The sequence below is a fragment of the Eufriesea mexicana genome, unplaced genomic scaffold, assembly GCF_001483705.2.
Source record: "Eufriesea mexicana isolate 0111107269 unplaced genomic scaffold, ASM148370v2 scaffold265, whole genome shotgun sequence".
NCBI classification, from domain to species: domain Eukaryota; kingdom Metazoa; phylum Arthropoda; class Insecta; order Hymenoptera; family Apidae; genus Eufriesea; species Eufriesea mexicana.
This window is the reverse complement of record NW_016908444.1, coordinates 984,992-997,265: the sequence shown is the minus strand read 5'-3', so window position 1 is coordinate 997,265 and position 12,274 is coordinate 984,992. Positions and strand designations below refer to the sequence as shown.

The 12,274-nt window shown below is 46.9% G+C and overlaps 1 protein-coding gene across 2 annotated transcripts in view; it reads left to right on the top strand.

The window, feature by feature from the left end:
* Tpst (tyrosylprotein sulfotransferase) overlaps positions 1–12,274 on the top strand; it is a 179,608-nt gene that overhangs the window by 104,436 nt on the left and 62,898 nt on the right. The gene's annotated exons all lie outside the window — the stretch shown is intronic.

Here is a 12,274-nt window from a genome sequence, read left to right as displayed (position 1 = left end):
ATTTTAATTTATTATTAACAATAAATTTATTAATTTATTAACTTTTTAAAGTTACGAATACATTCTAACACAAATACGTCGTTTGTTTAAGTAGTAGCTAATAATTTATTAACTTTTTTGACTTTTATCGATAATATACGTTACAAACTATTTGTTATCAACAATTTTAATTTGCTATTGACACTAAATTTATTAATTTATTAGCTTTTTGTAAGTTACGAATACATTTTAATACAAATACGTTGTTTGTTTAAGTAGTAGCTAATAATTTATTAACATTTTTTACTTTTATCGTTAATATACGTTGCAAAATATTTGTTATTCACAATAAATGTAGCAATTTATTTACTTTTTTCTAATAATAGATACATTTTCACGCAAATATGTTATATATACTAGTAATAGTCTATAATTTAGTAATTTTTCCATTTGTATTTTAAATTTACGTTACGAGCAATTTGTTGTTTGCAATATTAATTTGTTATTAACGATAAATATAATAATTTATAATCTTTTTATAAGACATAGAAGCCCTAAATTTCGTCCACGTTGATGATCCATGTCTCAGCAATCTTTTATTATATTTCTAAATTTCATGCATGATGTATTTTAATATATATAACGAATGTGTCACAGTAGCCAAAGGTAGTTGCACGCTTGTAAGTTCACTTTTGGCCAGCATCTCGTTGAAATTGCCCACGGCGCGACGTTTCGTAAATCGCGACGCTCTGAATTTAATCGGTACATCGGCAAATCGATGGAGCCCGATATTCGTCGTTCTTGCTGGAAGGAACGAAAAACGCATCGTTTCGTAATCACGGAACTCTCTCTGGCCAAGTCGTAAACTTAGTCCCGGCGTTTCAACGACGCTACTCGCGTTCCTCGGATTATTACCTTTCACGATGCACGACAGCGTGGCTCGGATAAAACGGAAGACCAACTGCAGTCTCTTCTTCGTTAACGTTTTCATCGAATTAGCGATACGAGCGGCGGATGAGAGTCTCGTCGAGATAGCGTAGTCCGACGATCTTATCTTGCCTTCATCTCCGTGCACACACAGGAGACGAAAATAATCCCGATTATACGGGAAGAAGCACAGCAGGGGTGGAAGAGTAAAGGCATCGTAGGAAACGGAAAAATCGTTTGAGGATTCAACGAGTCCTTCTTGGCCGGCCACTTGTCAGCAGCATCCAACGAAATTAGAGATTCCTGGTTGGATTAGGAGACGACCGAAATCCGCGCCGAATCCTCTAGACATCCACTCGTTTCCTTTCATCCACCCTGTCCGACGTATCCGCAGAACCGGAGCCTGCTTCTACCGTGTCATCCGGATTTGTACCCGATGCAGATCCCCCTGAAGGAAACAACACCCTGCCGGGCTCAGATTAGAAGAGTTCCTCAGGCATCCTGGGATTACAAGCACGACAGGATTCGCGTGTAAAGAGCTGGATTATTCCTAGCTCATTTGTCGTTCGAGGTATCCTTCGCGCTCGTCGTTACACGCCGGACAAACTCTTTTCGTCCTTTCTTAAGCACCGGGATTCAGCGGTGCAGAAATTCAAAGCCCCTCTGGCTGGGAGGATATTTCTATTGAAACGCGTGCTGGTAATCGTCGTATTATAGTCTAGCTGTTGGAAGAAAGATAGGATGCTTCCTTACAAATTTATTCCCTGCTCGTCCTGGTGCAGGAATAATCGACGTCGCGCTGCGTGCCGAATATAAATGCAAATGTGAGACGTTCCCGCGTCGGTTCGCAATTTCAGGCGTAAGTTTGTTTTCATTAGGTAGAAAAGAAACGGGGTGATCTCGTAATCGCGTCACCCCCCAGGCAGAGTCTTTGTCTGAAAAACCGACAGCGTTCTTCCATCCGTGCTCGCTCGAGGAACGCGTGAGGCAATTTCCGCCGTAATTAGGGCGTAATTGTTTTCCGATACATCGACCTGTAAAACCCGAGAGATCCAGCCAGGTTCCACGCGAGGACGATTTCTTTGGAAAATCGCGCCGAGGATTACGCCCGTCTTCTCCGCTTCGTCGTCGTCCCGACTTCCACTTTCCGCTTTCATAATTTCCAACTTTTTCGCGGTTCGCGAAATTACTCCACGTTGAATTGCCCTAACGACGTTACCCCGATAGACTTCCTTCGCTTCCTGCGGCATCCGTGAAACGACACGGTCGATTACCATCGAGAAACGTTATCGATACCATTCAATTCACTCGGAATAATCGCGTTGGAAAACATGAGGCTTCGCAGGCCGGGCACGTAACGCGTGGAACAGTGATTTCGACCATCGAGATCGTGATTAAATTCGCCAATAGAGGTCGGCGGCGATGTAACGACGGAGGATCAGCACCGTTCCAAATGCGCGGCGAGAAACGCGACGCGAAAATTCGCTGTTCGGGATCGAGCGATTTAACGAGGGGTTTAAAAGGCGACGAGAGATCTCCAGTGATCGAATTCGCGATGAGCCAGGAATCGCGATTATCGGAGGGAAATGGTAGTGGCCAAAGATGTGTCACTTGTCTAGGGTTCCTGGTGTCAGAGGTATAGCGCGTATTACACCATAACCTTTCCTTTAACTGCTTCATATCGTTATAACGAAGGGTTGCAAAGGCGACGAGAGATCTCCAGTGGCCGAATTCGCGATATTTCCTTTAACTGCTTCATATCGTTATAACGAAGGGTTGCAAAGGCGACGAGAGATCTCCAGTGGTCGAATTCGCGATGAGTCGGGAATCGCGATTATCGGAAGGCAGTGGGCAAGGATATGTCATTTGTCTAGGGTTCCTGGTGTCAGAAGTATAGCGCGTATTACACCATAACCTTTCCTTTAGCTGCTTTATACCGTTATAACGAAGGGTTGCAAAGGCGACCAGAGATGTAGATTGTCCGATTTCGCGATGAGCCGGGAATCGCGATTTTCGGAAGGCAGTGGGCAAGGATATGTCATTTGTCTAGGGTTCCTGGTGTCAGAAGTATAGCGCGTATTACACCATAACCTTTCCTTTAACTGCTTCATATGGTTATAACGAAGGGTTGCAAAGGCGACCAGAGATCTAAAGTGACCAAATTCGCGATGAACCAGGAATCGCGATTATCGGAGGGAAATGGTAGTGGGCAACGATGTGTCACTTATCTAGGGTTCCTGGTGTCAGAGGTATAGCGCGTATTACACCATAACCTTTCCTTTAACTGCTTCATATGGTTATAACGAAGGGTTGCAAAGGCGACGAGAGATCTCCAGTGGCCGAATTCGCGATGAGTCGGGAATCGCGATTTTCGGAAGGCAGTGGGCAAGGATATGTCATTTGTCTAGGGTTCCTGGTGTCAGAAGTATAGCGCGTATTACACCATAACCTTTCCTTTAACTGCTTCATATGGTTATAACGAAGGGTTGCAAAGGCGACCAGAGATCTAAAGTGACCAAATTCGCGATGAACCAGGAATCGCGATTATCGGAGGGAAATGGTAGTGGGCAACGATGTGTCACTTATCTAGGGTTCCTGGTGTCAGAGGTATAGCGCGTATTACACCATAACCTTTCCTTTAGCTGCTTTATACCGTTATAACGAAGGGTTGCAAAGGCGACCAGAGATGTAGATTGTCCGATTTCGCGATGAGCCGGAAATCGCGATTATCGGAAGGCAGTGGGCAAGGATATGTCATTTGTCTAGGGTTCCTGGTGTCAGAAGTATAGCGCGTATTACACCATAACCTTTCCTTTAGCTGCTTCATATGGTTATAACGAAGGGTTGCAAAGGCGACCAGAGATCTAAAGTGACCAAATTCGCGATGAACCAGGAATCGCGATTATCGGAGGGAAATGGTAGTGGGCAACGATGTGTCACTTATCTAGGGTTCCTGGTGTCAGAGGTATAGCGCGTATTACACCATAACCTTTCCTTTAGCTGCTTTATACCGTTATAACGAAGGGTTGCAAAGGCGACCAGAGATGTAGATTGTCCGATTTCGCGATGAGCCGGAAATCGCGATTATCGGAAGGCAGTGGGCAAGGATATGTCATTTGTCTAGGGTTCCTGGTGTCAGAAGTATAGCGCGTATTACACCATAACCTTTCCTTTAGCTGCTTCATATGGTTATAACGAAGGGTTGCAAAGGCGACCAGAGATCTAAAGTGACCAAATTCGCGATGAACCAGGAATCGCGATTATCGGAGGGAAATGGTAGTGGGCAACGATGTGTCACTTATCTAGGGTTCCTGGTGTCAGAGGTATAGCGCGTATTACACCATAACCTTTCCTTTAGCTGCTTTATACCGTTATAACGAAGGGTTGCAAAGGCGACCAGAGATGTAGATTGTCCGATTTCGCGATGAGCCGGAAATCGCGATTATCGGAAGGCAGTGGGCAAGGATATGTCATTTGTCTAGGGTTCCTGGTGTCAGAAGTATAGCGCGTATTACACCATAACCTTTCCTTTAGCTGCTTCATATGGTTATAACGAAGGGTTGCAAAGGCGACCAGAGATCTAAAGTGACCAAATTCGCGATGAACCAGGAATCGCGATTATCGGAGGGAAATGGTAGTGGGCAACGATGTGTCACTTATCTAGGGTTCCTGGTGTCAGAGGTATAGCGCGTATTACACCATAACCTTTCCTTTAGCTGCTTTATACCGTTATAACGAAGGGTTGCAAAGGCGACCAGAGATGTAGATTGTCCGATTTCGCGATGAGCCGGAAATCGCGATTATCGGAAGGCAGTGGGCAAGGATATGTCATTTGTCTAGGGTTCCTGGTGTCAGAAGTATAGCGCGTATTACACCATAACCTTTCCTTTAGCTGCTTCATATGGTTATAACGAAGGGTTGCAAAGGCGACCAGAGATCTAAAGTGACCAAATTCGCGATGAACCAGGAATCGCGATTATCGGAGGGAAATGGTAGTGGGCAACGATGTGTCACTTATCTAGGGTTCCTGGTGTCAGAGGTATAGCGCGTATTACACCATAACCTTTCCTTTAGCTGCTTTATACCGTTATAACGAAGGGTTGCAAAGGCGACCAGAGATGTAGATTGTCCGATTTCGCGATGAGCCGGAAATCGCGATTATCGGAAGGCAGTGGGCAAGGATATGTCATTTGTCTAGGGTTCCTGGTGTCAGAAGTATAGCGCGTATTACACCATAACCTTTCCTTTAACTGCTTCATATGGTTATAACGAAGGGTTGCAAAGGCGACGAGAGATCTCCAGTGGCCGAATTCGCGATGAGTCGGGAATCGCGATTTTCGGAAGGCAGTGGGCAAGGATATGTCATTTGTCTAGGGTTCCTGGTGTCAGAAGTATAGCGCGTATTACACCATAACCTTTCCTTTAACTGCTTCATATGGTTATAACGAAGGGTTGCAAAGGCGACCAGAGATCTAAAGTGACCAAATTCGCGATGAACCAGGAATCGCGATTATCGGAGGGAAATGGTAGTGGGCAACGATGTGTCACTTATCTAGGGTTCCTGGTGTCAGAGGTATAGCGCGTATTACACCATAACCTTTCCTTTAGCTGCTTTATACCGTTATAACGAAGGGTTGCAAAGGCGACCAGAGATCTAGAGTGTCCGATTTCGCGATGAGCCGGAAATCGCGATTATCGGAGAGCAACGGCAGTGGGCAAAGATGTATCACTTGTCTGGGATATCATACCATAACCTTTCCTTTTTGCTGTTTTATGTCGTTATCTCGCTGTACACCCGATGTACTGTATACCCACTGTACTAATCCTATTAGCAGTAAATATATTTTCGTTACGAAGAAATCTCAATAGCGATGCACCCTGTGTCACAGTAAGCGTAACTGGTTCACGATCAGCCACGATTAATCCGTGCTCTTCGTTGCTCTTTACTCACCCCGGTTGGAGACAGAGAAGGGAGAAGAATGTCGAAAGCGACCATCGATCGAGGGGTAATTGGAAGGGATTTATTATCTTTTGGGGCAGCGAGGGATGAAAGAGGTTGGAAAAAAGCGGGAGAGGACGAATGAAATGGAACAAATCATTCCGGATTTCATTTGTTTGTCCATAAAATCTGGACCCGATAGTCCGTGCCGCTCTGTTGCTCGCTGTCACTCGTTGTCAACGAGGGGACAAAGGAGCCTGATAAAAGCTAAATTAGGGGTGGAAAAAGTGCGCGGGCCAAGGGTTCAGCGGTTGTAACGATATTTCGGGGACAAAATGGTGGATGCTGTGGCATGTATCCCGGGGGAAAGACGTCGAGTCACGAAGCTAATTAACGTAGACCGTAGTATGTACATTCGCGCAAACATATCCTTGGAAATCCATCCGTCCCGTTCCCGTCGCCGGGGGTGAACGAACCCCGTCTCTTTCTACCCCTGGCGTCGCGACGCGGCCTGCAGCGCGATAGTAAACTCGTGCTAATTGAATCGCATGGTGCAAAGCCAGCGTGCTTCCTAATAAGAGCTGCAAATACATTAGCATCCAATCTCGACGGGAACTGAGAATCGGGTGTGGGGTTATAATTCGTGAGATTCCACGCTGAAATTCCGCGCGATGTTTGTCGCATCGATTCGTCGGCGAATCGCAAAGTGGATACACCGTGTCTCTTTGCACCCTTAATTTCCCACTGTCCCGATGACAATATCGTACGACTGCTGGATCCGCGTGTCGTCCGATGCGAATCATCAATCTTGCGATCGACCAGGCTTTGCGAGAGTCCTTCGCGCATCGATGCGACGAGGATTAATATTTCCATGGTGTTTCAACGTTGGATGACCGAGGGTAAGAGGATTAACGGTGTCCTGGAATTGCGGTGTTATTTCCTAGGCGATCGAGAACGTAGAAGTTTACGCTTAATCGTAGATCGAAAATGGGGAAATATTTGTAGAAATATCATAGAACTCTTATTTCGAAAAAGTCCGAGAAACACCATAACAGGGTACCAAACAACGTACTACGCGCTATACCGCTAAAATGCTACGGAAAATTCGGGTTCCTTGCCTCTGCTGCTTCGACAAAGATCATCTTCCCCGATCTCTAATACTCCCTACTATTGTACAAATACGTGACATATCCGCTGGATAATCACGAACCAATTATTTTCGTCCAATAAAGAGGGAGAAGCTCTTTCCCCTGTTCGTAGCGTTCCAACAACCCCCATTGCGATTCGAAGGAAGCATCATCCTCGTCGTTATCCGTAACGAGATTCCTCCGGAACGTTTCCTGGACGAGGGTCCGGGGGTTGTTACTTTCGAGGAGTCATCTAGAGCGGAGACGAAAAGACGACGCGACGCCGGGCGACGCGTGGCGTCCAGCAGTCGCCGAGCGCTATCGCTTTCCGATAGCACCGGACACAGGCGTTGCTCGACATTAACAATTCAATTCCATATTTCCCTGGAGCCGCGAGGACCGGTGCGACTCGCGTCTCTCGAGGGAAATACGTTGTTAGTTAATGTGGCCAGATCTAGGCCACGTGGATTCCAAAGCATCGTCGTTGTTCTCATTATTGGTCCGTGATCTCATCGCGGGACTCCTAATGCAACGGACGTGTTTCCGAACCTGCGGCGTCTCGGACGTGACGCCCTTTCTATAATGGACTCGAGAAGCTGGCCGAGAAGCTGCTTTGACGGTCCATCCCTTTGTCACGGATCTGATAATGTCTCGAATATTTGTTCAAGACGTAATATAAACGAAATTACTAACGGGAGGTTCTTAACTCTTTGCGGATATTAAAGTAGATCCCGGTTGCATAGAAATTTTATTGCGTTTTAAATTAAACAAAATTGGCATATTTTGACTAATAAAGGAATCACATAATGTAATAACATAAAATAATAATGTAGGAATTTTCTTTTGGCTGACTTTTCCTGACTTTGGCGGTCTATCCCTTTATCACGAATCTGATAATATCTCGAATATTTGTTCAAGACGTAATATAAACGAAATTACTAACGGAGAGAGGTTCTTGACTCTTTGCGGATAATAAAGTAGATTCCTGGTGCATAGAAATTTTATTGCATTTAATTTAAATGAAACAAAATTGGCATACTTTTGCTAATAAAGGAATCATCACATAATGTAATAATATACAAAAATAATAATGTAGGAATTTTCCTTTGGTTGGCTTTCCCTGACTGATTAACCCTATCTCGTATATCTATCTTGAACACCGATGGACTCTCCACAAGTCTTAACTCTCAATCTGATTCTTAACTCTGACGACTAACTAACTTTCTGTCTTCCAGAACGGGCCCTTTTAAAGCCCGTCTAGAGAACAAGTGCTTCCCCGATGGAAGAGAAACTCCTTCCATGTCAGAGTCAAGGGTAGAGGAGACTCCTCCCTCCGAGTTAGCCCCTCCGAAGAATCACCCTCGTGGGGACCCTTTCCGAGAGGCGACCACGGCCGTATCACCCTCGGTTTATGCCGGGGAATGCCGGGGTTGCGCGAGGCCACCTCACGTGACTTGGCCCCGACCTCCTACGGCCCACCTGATAGCCAGATCCTAATGAGAGTCCTCTTTACAGGACCCCAATTAACTCTAAAAATATTCTACAATAATAATTTAATTGAATTTGTTGTTATAGAGTGGGACTCAAATAATCCCACCGTCCCATACTGAATATTACCAACACAAGCGAATACATTTATAACATTTGTCGAAGATATTACCAACTGCTTTACAACTCGTAAACGAAACGAATTATAAACCTATGCGCATGCAGCTATCGCAATATTTCGAGATGGAACTAAAATTGTCCCATCATGCATTACGGCGCATCAAAAAGGTGGGACAATTTTAATCACAGCATGCCCCAAAGAGTTAAACTACTGGTTTGGTCCACGAAGAAAGAGATGCAGGATGGAATGTCTCTTAAGACAAATTCAACGAAATTCTCTGACCGCAATTATCTCGATGAAAGTGCATGCATTACAACTACACAAAGCGATTGTATTAAGCGCGTTAACATTAGATACGTAATTTCCCGTGCAGGGTTAAGCGAGCGAGAAGCACACAGGCATCGGCTGGTCGGAGATCCATTAATATCCGGACAACGAGAGCGTTTTGCGATGCAAATGTCGAAACACGCTGACTCGGTGCAATCCGTAAGCCTGAGCACAGCGAGATAGACGAGCAGCGTAAAAAAACCACTAGCGCTCGTATTAATATCGTTGGAAATTTACCGGCGTTTCAATTTTCCAGCGATAAACCCACCGGATCCCGATCCGAGGCAACCGAAATCGCTGCTCCGTTAATACACCCCCTGCAACCGGTTACGTCACTGCCGGACGCCGATAGAGCAAGCCACGCGACCTACGTCCGCCATTTTCCAGTCAATTTTTCAAGGATTAGCGACAGATTATGGGACACTCGTTCCGTCGGACGAAGATGCAAATTCGATGAAAGGAAACGAGCACCGTTCAACGCGTCCTTTCTCCTCGTCTCGTTCGCTCGATTTCTTCGATACCAGGTCTCCCGAAAACAGAGACTACTTCGCGTAACGTTTCAACCATTACGGCTCTTCGACCCGTCTCGAATCCCCTTCGCGTCTAAGGGTCTTAAAAGCAGCCTCTGTAACATTGCTCCTTAAGAAATCTACCCCGACACATCTTCCTTCTCGCCGGAGATATCATCGGAATCCTCCTCGGAGCTCTATCTCATCCGCTGGTTCAGAGTCTGGTGGAAAAAGCTTCGCGTCTCTGCCAAAGAGCTTCCTCTGCTCGTCAAAGCTATCAGAGATCCGAAATCATATTCCGGATAGTACTTTGCCGGGCAATTATCGGTAATCGATCGATCGTCTGGCCAAAGTGGCAGGTTGGGGTGAGGCTGAGGCGACGTACAGAGAAACCGGCGATCTAACGATCGTCCCCGGCGTTAACCCGCGATAGGTATATCGCCCACGCCGGAGCAAAAGTAATCACGACTCGTTATAACTTCCGTCATAATAGAGCGGCGCTTGGACGTCAGTTTCCGTTAGTTTCGTCGACAGCTTGCGCAAACAGGCGGTCGAAACGTCCGGAGACAATGATAGCGGAGACCGCAATCCCTTGTGCTCGAATCATAGTGACGTCGAACGCAATTTCCCTCGAGAACGTGTCGGTGGAATAAGACAGACGCGCTCGAATCTCGCCGCTTCCACTCCTTGCCGAGCTCATTTGACTTTAAGCGCGTGGTCCAGCTCGCATCCTCGCTCCGTCATTCTTATTTGCGCGCGATGACGCGAGAGACCGGCCAGCTGTGCTTCTCGCGCCATTGCGAACCGTGTGATGTTCGTGTCTCAGCAGAGATCTCGGCGTCTTGGCAGAGATTCCTCCGAAATTCCGGAGGAATCCCTTTTTCTCGTCGCGACGCGCTTTCCGTGCTTCCTCGATCGCTATCGCGAACGAAATACACGTAGTCCAACGAGGGAAGCAAAAAGTCGAGAGGACAGGATTTTGTAAACACCCGTGTGAGTTTCTTAGCGAAGCTAAAGCGTCGGTTTACACCGTCGTGCTGTGTAATTTCCCGCGAGAGCTGCGAGCGTTTTGGCTAGACAAGAAGGAGGATACAGAGTACGAGCGCGGAATGCGAGCGGGTCAAGCAACGTGGAGTCCACGGTAAGCGAGATTCCTCTCGCAGGAAAAATAGAAATTTGTCCAACGACTCGGGCTGAATCGTAAACAGCGCGACACGGCTCAGAGGGATACTCGGGTTATGAAACGCCGGTACTTGGCGAGGAATAAATTAGACTGGCAAACGGGACGATTACGATTCGAGGGTGGGAAAGCCACTCGAAGCTCTTTGTCGAACTTTTTAAACTTTCGTCGTTACATTTCTCGGCCAGCTACTCTTTCGTTTGCTAAAGGTCTTACGCTAAATCCTCGGTCCGCCGCGTAATGAGAACGCGGAGGGTGGGACAGGGGTGGAGGACGGGACGAAGAAAGGGTCGAAGAAAAGGGGCTGAGATAGTAGGCGGAAGAAGCCGTGGTCCCTTTCTTCCTGATCCACGATCCGTGGCAGTTTTCCGCGTATATCGCTTCATAAAGTAGCCGATTTAATTACTCGTTACTTCGGAAAGGGATTTGCATGCGAGCGTGAAGCTCTCCCGCTGCTCGTCCCTGCCGATAAGAGCCACCTCCTAAAAGCTATTTGCGCACGGTCGTGCACGCTGTATAGCGGGATAGAATATTCCGTAGATGCCGGGCGAAGCTGAAAAGCGCGTGATAACGCCGGTTACGTGTATGCTCGGCCGCGGATAAAATACACGCGACGATGCTGGCCGGGCGGAATTTCGCCGGACTCTGGCCATTCTGCCGAACTCGTTCCTTCGAGTCCCGGCTAACGAACCGGCGGCGGTCGTTTTCCTAGATAACGCGCCGAGAAGGACACGTGCGCGATTTTCACGCGGATTTAGCAGCGTATTCGGACGTTGGTTGGACGTTGTATCGCCGCGGCCGAGGATCCGTCGAGCGTGCCTCGAATTTGCTGGCACGATTTTCGAACGTAGTCGTCCGGACGGTCTTAAATTCGGATTTATTCCAACGAAGCGGAGGTAACGTCAAACTATGTCACGCGTTAACGGAAGAGAAGGTGTACTCGCGAGACGTGATATCTCGAAGAGCTGCTGTAGGAAATGAGAGGAAAAATTCCAGGCAGATATCTATCCTTCGTGGATTCGCGAAGCGAAGACGAGTTAAGAGAAATGCACGCGTCTAAGAAATTGACTAGTATCGCCAAGTCGAAGCGTCTAGGGAATAACTGCGTGCATCTGCATGCCTGATTCGAGACGCGACGTTAGCTGATCGAAGCTAAAATTCCGTTTGTGGGAGGACAGGAAACGGAGCAGCGAGTAATTACTCGAATCAGAAGCAGACGGCTCGACGGGTAACGAGGAAAGACAGACTCCGTCGGGATGCATTCGGAATCGAGACTCGCGAATCAGCTCGTTACACTACTGGAACGAACGTGTCACGCTTCAACCGAGCGAAATATAGCGCACGGTTTCGATTACGCAGACGTTTACGTCGGAATTTATAATTCGACAATGGTGAGTCACGTTCGTGGATAGAAATATCGCAAGACTCGCGGACTACTTTCCATCGCGGTCTTATCGAAACGTCGATGCATATTCGAGAACGTATTTCGAAATGTTGTTGGAATCTTGAAGGATAAAACGTGGAGATCGGCTCGACGTGGAAGCGGAATTAATCTGGTTACGTTTTTAGCTGCTCGTTGATTGCGAGCAGTGAGAGCGTAATAAGGGTGGGATTAACGGGAGAAAAGTCGGTTCTCGAAGAAAGGAAGATGACTGACGTAGACAGATAGAGGATGAA